This window comes from Rhea americana, unplaced genomic scaffold, assembly GCF_003343005.1.
Source record: "Rhea americana isolate MKP2758 unplaced genomic scaffold, rheAme1 scaffold_124, whole genome shotgun sequence".
Classification (NCBI taxonomy): Eukaryota; Metazoa; Chordata; class Aves; order Rheiformes; family Rheidae; genus Rhea; species Rhea americana.
The window spans coordinates 873598-887571 of record NW_028185306.1 but is presented as its reverse complement, the minus strand read 5'-3'; positions in this window follow the sequence as shown (position 1 = coordinate 887571).

Here is a 13974-nt window from a genome sequence, read left to right as displayed (position 1 = left end):
ATCTAGCATCTCCTATGAGTCCATGATTAATTGCCAAAAAAGCCCTTTACATATTAACAACTTTCTTTTTTTGATTCTCTTAAAATGTGCTTGGCTATCTTTTAACCAGAGATGTTTTCAACGCTGTAATAAAAAGGGTAAAAAAAAAAAAGAACACTGGTCGTCACCAAGGAAAGTATATTTCATAATTAAAAAAACAGCCTTAGACTCGTTTCGAGTTTGGGGGTCAGGCTGGATGACACAAGTGGCCATTTCTGGCTGGACTATCTACAAATACGTAATTGGAGTGTAAATTATTTTCGCTATATAAATAGCTCCTGATGATATCACAATTTGTAAATAGTGCAGTTTGTTTTCCCAGAAGCAGCTTTGTGCTAGCTGACAGCTCTGAAAAGTTTTTGCATTTGATTATGCTATTTTCCTCTTTATAGCTCAATAGGAAATCACATGCCATGTGCCCACTATGAATTGGGTCTGCTTTTCCAAATGCTCTGTTACAACCATGACACATAAGTGCTTTTAACATCCTTGGGTGAGAAAGCAAGMTGCCTGCACACATACTTATTATTCTTAAGTCTTTATTTTTATGTAACTGCAATAGTGTATTTCACAGCTGGCTGATGAAGCACACTATAATTATTTGAAATTCCTTAGTGCTCCTTAAAAGGCAATTAAAATAAGAATAGAAATGACCGTATGTGGTCAGGTGCATTTCTGTTGCTGTATTACTGTTCTGTATTACTCACACTGTTGCCAGCAGAATATTTAAAGACAACTTGCACCAGTACACTTTAATGCAGCTATACTAATGGCTTTCCAAACTTGCTACTACTCTAGCTTGCCCTAGAGAAACCTTAACAACGCATCTGTTTACTAAGATTTTTCCATTAACCTTTTCAATATCACGCCATCTTCCTAACTTGTTTAGTAATTATAATAACAATATGCTGTGTAGTCTATATTCAAAGACCTTTAAATGTGCACCCAATGTATTCTATCAACCTCCTAGCCTTCTTGGGTAGTAAAATAGTATCAACAAATGGCATGGAAGGAGAATATGCTCTTTTTCCAAATGCAGAAAATTTTGAACTTAAACACATCATGGAACCGGCTAGAAAATCCAGTGCTAAGACACTCCAAGAGTTGGTACAACATACAGTGAGATGAAACAGCATCATTTTCTGGAGCAATGTGGTCCCTCAGAGAAAAATCATCGTGTGTTACCTTGCAAAAATTTCTCCAGTCTTTTCAAGAAAAGGACGGTTATATCCACCTCCTTTCGTCCTCAGGAGGAGGCAAAGCATTACTGTCTCAGTGTCTGTTCCTTAGGCAAAAATACACAAGAGCAAGAACTTACCAAGGAACAAACCAGAAGAGAAGCCATTTTACAGAAGGAAGTGTAAGGTAATATACATCAATACCTAGTACTATAGTCAATGTAAATACTTCCTTGCTTATGCTTATAGAGAAAGCAGGAGAGGGAGAGAAAAGGCTAAYGGATTTTCCTAACTAGCTCAGTTACAGGAAGTCACCTAGAACTAACAAAGTTTCTCTATTACATGTAGCRGGTTTTAGAGAAACAGCTAGGGAAATGTGTATAGAATCCAGTTTGTTTAGGCCCTCTTAAATTCCACAAAATTTGTCATAATAGAAAAATGGAAGCATCTAGACGGGCAGAAYCATACAAACAAGTGCGATGTCCCCCGAAACCAAGCRAGCGCTGATGCTGGGTGGGAGCCGMTCTGCCCCAAAAGCGCAGCAACAGCCCCAGACGGAGAGAGCGCAGCCGGCGCTCGAGGTACCAAGGCCAGAAGTGAGAAGGATGGCTTGGCCGGGGCAGCCACGGCTAACCACACGACTACAACGATGGTGTTTCAGGTGGAAGTTTTGTTTCCAAGTTTCTGCTCTGAAAGTGCCACTGTTGAAGTCATATTATGTTCGCTTATCTATACATAAAAGGCTTGTTAAGGTTAATGAGAATTCCTGTTAGATAGGAGATAACAGACTTTTTCATTATTAGTACAGAACCAAAATATTTTCCCATGTTTCAGGATTAGAAAGCGGTAAGTGTCCTGAATTCTAGTTCATCTGAAAAGCCCCATGAGAACTTCATATATTTAGATCAGCAGCAATTTGGAAACCTTCAGTTAATCATATTTTGGTCCTAACTGCAACTCAGATTAATTGGAAATAAAATAAAAATAGCCCATTTGAGGATAGAGTGAGGCACTGAGCAGATATACTTATCACATCTTTTTTCATTTTCATGTCTCATGCTCCTTATTATTTAGATCCAGATTCTTTCTAGACTGTTTTTTAAGCTGAAATATCAAATGGCATTTATCTAGGCATTTTAAAATCATGCCAAGATAAAAGCTAATCTTTTTGTAATCAGTATGCAGAGAAGAAGAGAAGCAGTAGTAAAGCAGTTGCTGCATGTTTGCTGACAAAATATTTAATCCAAACATTTAATTTCAATCTGCCACTGTTCTCAGTTGGTATAATTACTTTAAGCAAATATCATGTAGGAAGGAACAGAAAATAGTCTCAGCCACTGAAATGTAAATAGTAAAACATAATCATAATCGAACTTTTAAAGCCATATAATTCCATTTTAGAATCATTTCTGTGGACTATTTTAAACGTTTAAGTGATTTTAAATTATTTCTAACATAATGGCCTATATTGGTGAGTAGTGGGAAAGGTTTAATTTTCTCATCTGTTCATACACATCATACTTCAAAGGTACTACAGTGAAATTGCACTGCAGTCCATGAACATGATAGATTTATGCTTTTCATGTCAATGAGTATTAGAACAAACACAAATTTGAGACAGTGATTATCACAATATTTGTGCTTTTTAATTAAATGAATATAAACAAAGTCTATCACTATTTTCAGAACAGTCTGAAGCTTAATTGCCTCAAACAAGGAGCAAAAAAGGCCCCAATATTTTTGTAGACTRAAATTATGCAGCAAATTTTCTGTTTTCCTCAAAATCAGAGACTTATCATTTACCACTCCATCCCAAAACTCAAATTGATTTTCTGCAATCAGTCAATCAATCCATCTGTCTAAATCCTTACRGTCTTACAAAGTGGTAAGAGTGTGAATAAGGTTAATTTCATTGATCACTAATTCTTTTCTTATAGTTTTCCATTAGTCTTTATTCTATTACAGTGCTTGTCTATAGTGTTGATAGGATTAAAAATTCTTTTTAGATCATGTCTTAGAAGTTATATAGGCTTGTAATATTTCTATACAATATACAACTGCAAGCAAGATATACATGAGACTCTTTCAAAATAAAAAATATATTTCTCAAAATATTATTCTTTAGAGCTATTCTCCTATGAGTCAAATTTACTTATGTGCAGAGGATCATCCCAAGACAAGAGAATAACTCAAGTCCCATTTAAACTCAGATTTGTAGATTACTTGGGAAATTAGCAATTACTTTGACTGGAAAGTGTGCAGGATACATTTTGTAAAAAATCAGTTTAATTGTTTATGTTCAGGCCACATGAGGAAAATGATTACAGACCTCAGAAGAGGTCAGGGTGAAGACCAAAAGATGGGGTTTTTTTGCTGTGTCTATTTGACTTTAACATTTTTTAACAATTTTTGTATTATATTTTAATTCTAATGTGAGATCCCCAAAGTTCCTTGCTTCCCCATCATTGCTTCTCCGCTTTAAAAGCCCCTTCTGGAATAGAAACTAGTTAAGACTGTTAAAGCGGACCACAGGAGCCCATTGCAGATGGGTCCACTCCTTTTCCTCACCATCTCAGGCCGTCTTGAACAGCACTTGAACCTCTGGAGTCTGCTGAACAGGGACCCACGCGCACGACCTGCACTCACTATTCCCAGCCATGCTCCTAGTCTTTCAGGTCACCTTGCCATATAAAAATGTTTGAACACGTAAGAAGTATGAGAGAGAACATTTTTAGTACCAGTGTTGACAGAGAGGTATTTTTGGTTTTGTTTTTTTAATCTATAATGTAAGCACAAGTTCACTTCAATGAAGAATGATGCATCTCCTTAATTTCTTACTCATGAGCAGGATGAGTAGATAAAATAATCCAAACCACAGAGATCATTCAGAAGAACTAGAAAAAAACAGGAAATCAGAAACAATCCCCTCAAAAAGGAAAAAAAAGATACTGCAAAGTGAACTAAAGCAGGATCCAAAGACATTCTCAGGGCAATGTTACCTCTAGGATAATTACAACAATATTTCTTTGAAGTAACGTTACAATTCTGTTTACTTCTTGAGCAGACTTGCCTGTATTACAGGTCAAGTATGTGTGCCAAAAACTGCTGGCTTTTCCACAGTGATTTCTGTTACTTATCAGATTTGTTTACATGGCAAAACAGGTAGTGCTCCTATCTCCCCCCTAAACTCGGTGCAAAATAAAAGCAGGGTAGCAGCAAGCAAGGAGGCACAAGCTGCCGACAGCAGGCAGAGGTCTGTATTTATTGCTCTCAGCAGGTGTCAGATGCCACAGTTTCTTTACAACCATCAACACCCTGGGGCTTTTTAGTTCCACATATAAGACAAGGAAGATGGGGGATGGCAACTAACCTCAAGGGATTAGGTACCTGAATCCTATCCCAACTACTAGCAGGCTCCAGCTGTGTTTAAATGTTTTTTGAAGAATTTCTGATGTTCAGTGGTTGCTGATTACTTCCAGATTTTAGTTCTACGCCAGTGGAGATCTGCTACAAAGAGTTTAGCAGTTGTTGTTAAAAATTGCAATTGCACCACAGAAATGTCTTCTCTAAAACCCGTTTCAACAATATTACAACACTGTTTAAAAAAAACAAGAGAGAGATAAACCCATTGACTCTTCACAGTKAGGGAAAAATTCAAGCATAATGTGGGGGAAGGGAGGAGAGAGGGCAGGGAAGAAAACTAGGATCRTATTAACTTTCAGGCCTTCTCAGATTTTCCCTGTAAAGTTATGATGATATTTTTATCTTTGGAGGGATGGTTTAGATAAATTTTCTACTGACATTTCCGTTGTGTTGAATTTACCTAAGTTATAGTTCATTCTGGGGCATTCCTGGGTCCTTCYGCCATTATTACAAGTGGATGTAGAAAGCATGTGTATATAGCTACACCTTAGATTTGAACAAGTTATACAATTTAAAATGTGGATATTACAAAAAACAAATAGGAAACCATTTTAACAAAAAAGAAACGTAATCAAATTCTGTTCTCAGCTGCATACATCTCCCAGTAAATCAGAGGACATCCAGTGAGCTGCATGAAGCTGAGTCCGGTGAATCTGAGCTACTGGATCTACAAAACTACCAATAATATGTCACTCGAGCTCCCCTTCAGCTTCTTAGAGGATGAAAAGTATAATCATCATATTTATAGCTACAGACTTCATTGTTTCACCAACAAAGGAAGCTGGTTAAGGAGAGAAAAACCTTCAAAGAGATAATCTAATGTATATAAGTACCTTTTGCATATTACACATTTTTACACTGAATTCAAGACAAGTTTTGAACACAATTCAGTAAAAGAGAAGAAAAGATTGCTTTCTTCGTGAGTTTTTTTTTTTTGTTGTTTTGTTTTGTTTCCAGGCATGCACTTAGTTTTAAATAGCAGTCAAGGCTAAAACAGACATCTAGTGGAAGAATTTAGAAGAATTATWCTTTCCATCTACTTTTTTTTATGTAAGTGCAAAATTTTTAATTGCTCATGCAAAACTCCTTGCAAAGAGGAAAAAAGAAAGGGGAAAGGGGAAAAAAGAGAAAAAGGAGAGAAGGGCAGAAGAGCAGAAGGAGAAAGGCGCAAGCAGAAAAGGGGATGGGAAGAGAAAATGAAAGCAAAAGGGAAGTCAAAGCCAAAATGAAAATAAAAGAGAGAAAAGGAAAATAGAAAGAAAAGAGAGAGAGATTGGTGGGAGATTTTTTGAATTCTGTGTTTCACACTTAGGCAGCTGCAAAGCTCCTTAAAATCTTTATAATAAGACAAAAGCACATAAACTTAAACTCATTTTATCTTCACAAGTACTTACTATGATTGGATAGACATTATTCATAAAGCAAAATTCAATCTTAATTTGAACTTCTTTTAGTTTTACAAATAACCAGATGCAAAGCAATGCAGGAGCTTACATAGCAAGCTCTGGGACAGTGCAAAAATTAATTATTTGAGTAGGTTACAGTCCAAGAAACAAAAGCCAGATAATAATGCATATTCACATATTATAAACCAGAAAATCCAWTCATTTCATGGCATGGAGGTTCCTGGGAAGCCTTTTGGCATTACAGAATGAACAAGGGAATAGATTTCAAATCTTTTCAGATCTAAAGTGCACTGAAACTGAATTTACAGATTCCTGATGCATCAACAGCACTATTATTTCATGATRACATATGCCTTCATTAGACATGGATTATTCTGATTCTCTGTTAAATAATTTTGTGATAGCTAGCTGTATTTGTAACACTAACTGTTGGCATCACATAACATACCACAGCTCACGTTGTCCAGGAAAGGATTATTTCATTCCACTACATCGTATCACAACTGACTGTACCTCGTAGTACAAATGCAACCTTGTCATTGCAATTTGTCACACCTTCTTTGTCTGCGTTATAGCTCACTGAAGTCTCATCTCCCGTGCTGAATAGCCCRCTGCCATATAATACATGACACTGTAATGGAAAAGGCAAGATCGCAACAAGGGAGATACTGGTCACACTTTCTACCGGAGAGCTGGCTGCCTCAGCTGATGCGTATTCTGGAACCGCAGCCAGAGCTCAAGCAGGGAGACACTTGTACTGCACCACCACTCGGCTCTTGTCCTACCTGCAAAYGTTCATCGCGTTACCAAATACTGGACAATTCTGCAGTAGCTGCCAACTAAAATGTCTGGTACCAAAGTTGCTTGCTACTTGGCTATCTAACAAGTTATCTTAGTTCCTAAAAAGCCAATGTACAACCAAAACCAGCAAAACCTTCTTCCCCATTCTCATTCTTTGTCTGCCCTTTTTTCCAATAAAATCACCTCTGCAGTATCAAGAAGAGATACAAAGATCAGAATGGAAAGGCAGGAAAGGTTAGACCTGGCCACATGCCAAGCGCCTGGGAGCTAGCCAGTGACACCAAGTGTGCGGCAGCTGCTTCTCCAGGGCYGTCTGCAAACGCTGCTCTTCAGCCAGGGGTGAAAGGGCTCAGGCGAGAATCTGTCTTCACCACACACCGGGTCCATTTTGTAATCACGTTTGTGGATGGTTAACTAGGACTCGGTGCTTGGTTTAACTTACACTGTAGACGAGGACTAAAGCAGTGTAAAAATACCCTAAGCAAAAGCAGGGTTCCACAAAGCCCGGGGCTAGTCCCCCTCTGGCTCCCCGTCTTACCACTCTCTGCTGCCATAAAGCCTGGCAATAAGCAGCCAGGTTGCCCTGACCACTGGTTTTCATAAGGACGAGCACTGTCTCAGTGTTCCCTCATACTGTCCCTGTTTTATCCATCTTTTGTGTACAAGCATAAACCTTAGACTTGCACTGTAGGTTTCCAACGCAGTGATTGTCTTTGTTATATGTTTGTAAAGTGCTTAACTCAAGGGTCCATGGCCTATACGTGCTAGTGTTATAAAATTAGAATAATAGGAGGCGGGTTACTTAGAGAGGAGCATATGAATTTTTCAAAAAGATATGTGCCAACTGGGGGGAAAAACAGTGAAAAATTCTCAATAGTTAGCAGAGTAAGTGATATACAGGAGTGAGCAATTGCTTGTTTTATTATTTTGTATCACTGTGAGAAATCTTACAACAGGCTTCCCCACTCAAGAATTATTTCCATCTCGTTAACATGGAAGCTAACTTGAAAGTTTCAATTTTATGTGGCATACCAAAAATATTCATCCAGCACAGCAAAACAATGCACAGCAGGGAAACATCTTAGATAAAACTGATGTGTAATTCCTGCTATTTCTAACATACCTAATGAATGCATTTTAATAGAGCAACACATTAGTGACTAAGATTTCATGAATCACAGACACAGGGAAAATATTTGTACGCAAAAAAAAAAAAAAATCACATCCTACTGACACTGATTTTGTCACAAAACAAAAATTTTACAGTACCAATTTCACACCACAGAGTAGAACACTCCGTTTTACTATACCAAAGTGTTTCTGTTGCTTTCAACAAACCTCACAGGTGCTTTATATCGGTAAGAACTGTATTTCTAATCCTCAAAATGAACGCACTGTATTTCAGATTCAGACYATATTACTCGGCACAATTCAAAGTAGCCCGTCTGYATAAAATGCTTTCCAACAGCCAAATTTCAGTTCATCGTCGAAAGATGAATATGGTACAATAACTTACAAAAGAACTTCATAAACGCTCTGAACGTTACGGCTGCTTTGACCCCACCTGCCAAGTTTTGCAAGACATCCCTCCCTCCCTGCATACTGCTCCCCATCCCTTGGCAAATTCGCAGGCTCTCGAGCTAATCGCTTTACAGTTATCTTTGAATCCATCACATGGTCAGGCTGCAAAGGACTTGTCAGCACACTGTGTTTTCCTCCTTCAGTTTAGTTCCTTTTAACTTAGTAGCAGCACTTTACAACAGACGAACATCAATTAACACTAAATTATAATGGGATTCTTGTGGGATCACATATTACAGCCTCCTTGATGCCAAAAACTTTCCTAATTATGAATGTTTTACAGTGTATGCCAAACACATTTATAACGATTTTGCCATTTCCTGGAAAGTGTTGCCAATCTACCTTTGATTCTGAAGAAGCTGCACATCTTTATCTATTTGAAAATAAGAACTTTTGCTCATGAGATCTACACAAAGGCTCTTTCATGTAGGTCAAAGGATGTTTCCCCCATGCCCATTTAATATGTTTTCTGTGAAGTTCTGTGTGCTGCCCTTAGGGCCATCCACATGCTGGCGATATGCATGKAAGATGCACAGCAAGTTTTTTTTCTCCCTCGGAATCATCATATCTACAGTTCCACCTGCCCTGCATTGAAATTTGTACCTCCATCTATTTTTCAAGCATTTTTAAGTGCCACACATACACTAAACTACTGCTTTATAAATAGGCCCCTAAGACAAGGACACAGTTTACAAGGAACTTAGGATTTAAGCTATTTTCATCTTGACAATGACTGACATGTCTCTCAGAGAATATTATATATTTAGAGTACTTTTGAAGGTGCTGTACTTAAGAAATATGTCTCATCATACTGCATGAACTGCTGAACTAAGTCTTAAATGTTTAAAGAAGGGTCAAAAAGGCACCCTGCTACAAAAGTGTGCAACCTACACCTGGCTAATATCAGAGCAGAAACTCATGCAATGAATAATTTCTAGCAAGTTTTCTTTCCTTCTAAAAAAATCTTACACTTTATCTCTGCATATTTATCAGATAGCTTACACCTGGAACTGAAGTCTTAACAAAGCRAAAGCCAAACTCGAAGAACAACAACAACAAATGTGCCTCACATTCTTCATAAACTTCATGAGAATTTCCTCAACACATGCTTCTCCATTTATACAAAAGATCAAGGAAGGCTAGAATCCAATTTCAAATCAAATAACCCCCATATCGATGTGTGGTGTAGTTGACAGTGCACTCTCATCAACTCTGTGCTTTCTGGTGAGTAATGTGCACAATATAACTTAGAGCAGCCATTTGGCAGAAAAGTGCTGTAGTCAAATTGAAATAGCCTTTAGTACCTTGGTTAAAATGGAGAGCCATAATGTATGCTTGTCATTTGATGAAAAATAGTGAGTTTAAATTAAGAAAAAAGAATTTCCCGTGAAGATACAATGCAGCACAATGACACAGATGTCTAGAGCTTATTTAAAACTGTAAAAGCAGAGTATAGCACAGAGGCACAATTTGTTAGGAAACACAAGATCATGTGCCAGTGACCAGAGATTTGCTGCCGGATTCTTGTCATACGTAGTGATAAAATATGAGTTACCTACAGATAATTACTGGATCCTCAAGGGAAGCAACATCCTTAAACTGATATCACAATATGGCACTAAAATATGTAAAGGCCATATTTGATCACATGATAGAGCTAGTCTCATCTAACACTATACATTTAAGAAAAGTACAGTTGTTTTTTAAGAAATGAAATCTATTTGTCAGCTCACACTAGTAAGGAGTCAATTAGTACAAACAAAAACTCATATTGAAGAAAAGATTATGGATTGAAGGTCCATTTCCATTGAAGGTCACAGAAAATTTTCCACTTGCATCAATAGATTCTTGTAAATGTCCAGCTATTGCACTCAAATAAATCACATGGCTAAAAGAGRGCTCTAAACATGTATCTTAAAAAATAACCTTAGTGGTTCTGTAGAGCTGAAGTTATTTCTCTGCTTTTCCTAGCATACTGGGCTGTATCTTCAGGGCAGTAGACCGAGGAAAGCAACTACCTGTCCTTCCTCAGTACTCATTAGATCCCACCTGGGACACTGCATCTAGTTTTGGTGCCCCAGTACAAGACAGATGTTGACTTGAGCAAGTCCAGTAGAGGCCACAAAGATGGGCAGGGACATAGGGCACATTGCCTGTGCAAGGAGGCTGAGGGAATGGGACTTGGGGAGCCTGGAGAGGAGACGACYTTGGGGGACCTGACAGCAGCCCTTGAGCCCACGGGAGGTTACTGAGAACACAGAACCGGGCTCTTAACTGAGCACGAAGCAGGAGCATGGGAAATGATGGGCATGAATTGACACAAGAGACATAAGCATACAAAGATATAACAAGAAGAAAATTCACCAAGAAGATAGCTACAGATTGGAACAGGTTTCCCGGAGAAGCTGTGAGATCTCCATGCATGGAGGTCTGCACTGCTCGAGAGCACTGAGTGCTTGGGCAGTGGGCAGAAGCCGGAGGTTGGGTTGGATGGCTGTCTCTGGCCCCTTCTAACCTCAAGGCTTCTACGTTTCTCTCAAGTAAATAAGAAGCACAGCAACACAGCGATGGYTTCCCTCCAGTATATGAAGGCATGCATATTACGGAAACTACAGTGATAAAACCAGATGAGAGTGGCTTGTTTTGTTTAAGAATCAGCATTAATTGCTGAAATTTATAAATCCTTTAAGAAGGTTTACATTGTAAACATTTGTCCTAACCACTTTGGTAACAGTACAGCTTTCAGAACATATGAAATTTGAAAATCTGTGTTAATTCAGGGAAAATCTGTGTTAATTCAATGCCATATGGCTATGGGCATTCATCCAAGAAAGTGGCATCTCAACAAATGATAAGAAGAGCTTTCCAAATGTGGAGGTTTAGTGGCGAATCCAGTTGACTGGCTGCTTAAAGACACAATACCAGACAGTGTCAGAAACATAGGAACTTCTCAAGGGCCCCACCTCCTTATCTTTATTTTGGGAAAGGTTCTTCCTTATTTCTGATGGCAACAGCAACTCCAGAAGTGTTTGTGGAGGTTTCATGCCTGCTGTTTCCCTAACACTCTCTGAACAAAGATTATATTCTGCCTCCACCTCACCCAAAACAAAATTCAACGGAAAGAAACATGGCAAAAGCCAACAGTGTACTGGCCACTGCTGTATGTGATAGTCTGAAATTTCCCTAGCTAGGATGCCAGAAGGCAAAACGAGCCAAACAACACTACACAACACTGCTAGGAAAAATAAGTATTAACTGCCAGGAAAGGTCTTGTAAATAGAATAACCAGAAGACAAAAAGTTTCAAGGAGAACCGGATATTCTACAATCTGAAACAYTGAAATAGCATTTTATGCGATCGAAGGGCCAGGCAGATTTTTAGCAATTATTAATGTCTACAAAGAAATTAGCCCACCACCAACATACTGGAACTATTCAGGATTTACACAAAGACTGAGAACAGTATGACATTATCTTGTTTTTACTTTAACCTGGTTAAGTTTAATCGAAGAAGCTACTTCAGCATATTTGGATGAAGGCCTAACATGGTTTGTATATCTTAAAGGATAAAACAAATTTTTAAAAAATGTTTTCTTCTTTGGATTAATAATTCTGTCACTGCATGGTAAATCAGACTAAAAAAAGCTAATTGGAAGCAAAAAAAGATACTGAATTTATCAAAACAGTGTAAGTACTACTTTTGATAATGTATCAGAAAACCTACAAACTTTCAGAAACAGGACACAAGTGCACATGAGTAGTCCTACTAGATCGAATGGGATTAATCAGCATGTGAAAAATTACTCCTCAAAGTATCTGAAGGATTAGAACTCTACTTTAGTCATTTCACAAGAAAACAATTCCCCCTATGTAAGCGGTTTTGGCCAAGAGGTGGTATTACGTTATTTTAATTATTATATTTTAGAACTCTGATTCTTGACTCCCTGCTGGAAATGTATAAACCTTTTAAAGATTTGTCAGACATTTCAAAATTTATGTTCTTGTTTAAACATGTATAAATATTACTGATGGAAATTTTTACCTGAATCAGTTTGCTCATTATTAGCTGCTAGCAGATACTGAGGATAAAATATGCTTATGGTCTTAACTAGAAGTGTTTTGTGTCATTCGTAGCTGACTCACTCACAAGTGAAGTTGCATCAGACCAAGTCAGTACATGATGAGAAACCTCCAAAGAAAAGCTTCTGTCAGAGTGAAAAGTAGTGTTAGTAAGAAATTCCACGGTATTTTTTCTTCAGAGGCAGTACTRAATCAGTAACCAACAGAAAGGCATTTCTCAGAGGTGTTGGCACAAGACTTAAAACCAACATTCTCAGCTTTTATGGTAATGAATAACTGAGGGTTATTCATGATCCCCTGACCAGATTCCATACATAGAATTTTCTATGCTACTTGTCTGCTTTTTTTCCCCCTACTTTTCTGTTTTCAAAATGTAAACTGCAATATATTACCATGAATCCCAAATATATATGAATTACAAGACAGCCAAATTCTTGTTCCTGRGACAAATCTAATTTTCACTGAAAAAAGTGAGATTCTTCTCATTGATTTTGATAATGTGATCAGATTTTATGAGAAGTAGCTCAGTACACTAAGTTTCCTACTTACTAGACTACTATAAATAGTAAGGGAGTTAATTGTTGCATCATTATTTCACCTATACTATAGAATTAAGTAAACTAATTGTGATTTTATCTACTTCCTGTTTTCTCTTTATACTCAAAATTTAGGGTTTTTAAACATGAATGAAGGTTCAGTGTATGACAGTACAAATATTAACAAYAAAAAAGACAGAGGATACTACTACATTATGAGTGCAAAATAAACTATTCCATATTCATTGTATATTATGAAGTATTAATAAGGAGATTTAAAAGCAAACAACTAGCAGTATTAAAAGAAAAATGAGATATTTCATTTTTTTAAAGAACATAGATACTTCTATGTGAAAGAAGAGTCATACAATGGGAATTCCCTTTAAAGAGAAAAACATCATAAGTCCCAGATATTATACTGGAATGTAAGTTTTGTTACACAGAGGGGGAAGAAATATTCCTGGGTCCACAATTACTAGATAGCTTTCTAATAAAAGACAACTCTGAAAAATATCTAATTTGTTGAATTTACTGCAAGGTAGGTGCCTAAACATCTTACACGTAGCAATAAATACAGTGATTCTATCASCCAACATTTTTACCGGAAGAGGGGAGAGGGAGCAAACTTGCCCTTGTTACAGTATTTCCTCAAATTGTCTTAGCATGAATTGCAGGTTGGATTGAAATATATTTTATTGGCAATTCAGAAAGAAAAATTTTACACTCATATGGCCATCTACTTGGTTGCAGGCAAAGCTTAGGGGAGCGTGCAGCACTGCTTGTGAAGCAATCACATATTATCTAGAGGATTCTCATCTTTCAGGCTGTGTGAGGTACATGTGAAATTCCATTACAGAGTTTGGATCTCCATCATTTATTATCTACAGAGACAGGCTGGTATTTCTTGCAATCGGGGAGGAAAATACTGTTC